Source organism: Postia placenta, assembly GCF_002117355.1.
Source record: "Postia placenta MAD-698-R-SB12 unplaced genomic scaffold POSPLAscaffold_4, whole genome shotgun sequence".
NCBI lineage: Eukaryota > Fungi > Basidiomycota > Agaricomycetes > Polyporales > Adustoporiaceae > Rhodonia > Rhodonia placenta.
This window is the reverse complement of record NW_020169835.1, coordinates 1,346,409-1,348,101: the sequence shown is the minus strand read 5'-3', so window position 1 is coordinate 1,348,101 and position 1,693 is coordinate 1,346,409.

Sequence of the window (1,693 nt, the reverse complement as noted above, 5' to 3'; positions counted from 1 at the left end):
TCGAGTTCGGTCCGGAGCAGATCGCGGCGCAGGAAGACCTCAAGGACGCGCTACTCTCATCCCCCGCACTCCGAGCAATTAGTTATGATTCCCCCTCTCCCGTCATTCTCGCAGTCGACACGTCGTTCATCGCCGTCGGATATCACCTCTGCCAGTGCGACGAAGCCAATACGCGAGTCCGTTACTACAGCAGGTTCGGCTCGATTACGCTCAACGATCGCGAACGAAGGTTTTCGCAGCCGAAGCTCGAGATCTACGGCCTATTCCGCGCACTACGATCCCTTCGACTCTACCTGATCGGCGTTCGGAACCTCATCGTCGAAGTCGATGCTCGGTACATCAAGGGTATGCTGAAGAACCCGGACATAGCCCCAAGCGCAAGTATTAACCGGTGGATCGTCTCGATTCTCACATTTCATTTCACGCTCGTCCACGTCCCCGGTACAATGCACGGCCCCGACGGTCTCTCTCGACGCACAGCTCAGCCCGGCGATGTCATCGAAGATGAGGTTGACGAAGAATTCGACGATTGGATCGACCAGATGCATTCCTTCGTTCACCAGATTCAGCCCCTCCCGTCCGTCCAGATGCGTGCCATCTTCACCAATGCCCGAGCCGAGGACGGCTCAGATTTCAATAGGGAGGAGGATAGCTACGAGCTAGTGCCTCGATCGGAGCAAGCGCAACTCGCCGATGCAAAGCTCGACGACGTGCTCGAATTTCATCGAACGTTAGCAAAGCCCGATGGCATCTCTGAAAGCGTTTACGAAGGATTCATCAAGTACTGCATGCAATTCTTCCTCAACAATGACACCCTCTGGCGCAAGGACAGTCACGGAGCACACAAGCTAGTCGTCAAGCCCGGCGATCGCCTTCGAATACTTCGAGAATGCCACGACCGCACCGCGCATCGAGGAATCTACGCAACCCGAGCCTTCGTTAATGAGCGATTCTGGTGGCTGTTCCACTATGCCGACATCGCCTGGTTCGTTCGATCGTGCCATATCTGCCAGTCTCGACAAGTGCGTCAAATCCTCATTCCTCCGACCGTCGCAGTACCAGCCCCCATCTTTGCGAAAATTCACATCGACACAATGCACATGCCTGCCTCGGGCGGATACAAGTACTTGGTCCAGGGTAGATGCTCGCTCACGACTTACCCCGAGTTTCGAATGCTTCGAAAAGAGACAGCAAAGGCCCTCGCTGACTGGATCTTTGAAGACATCCTCTGTCGATGGGGTGCGCTCAGCGAGATCGTCACCGACAACGGTACGGCGTTCATCAAGGCGGCCGATTACCTTTCGAAGAAGTACCACATCAACCATATTCGAATCAGTGGGTACAATTCGAGGGCAAACGGTCTCGTCGAACGTCCGCACTTCAGCACGCGACAAGCCTTGTTTAAGACAGCCGACGGAGATGAGAAGAAATGGTCCCAAGCTGCGTACTTTGTATTTTGGTCCGAGCGCATCACGACTCGACGACGCATGGGCTGCTCACCCTACTTCGCTGTTATGGGCACCCATCCGCTCATTCCTCTCGACATCGTCGAAGCTACGTACCTGCAACCACCACCGACTTCAATTCTTTCGACGACCGATCTCATCGCCCGAAGAGCCATTGCGCTTCAGAAACGCGTCGAGCAAGTCATTGAACTCCACTCGAAGGTCTACGAAGCACGTCGGACTGCAGC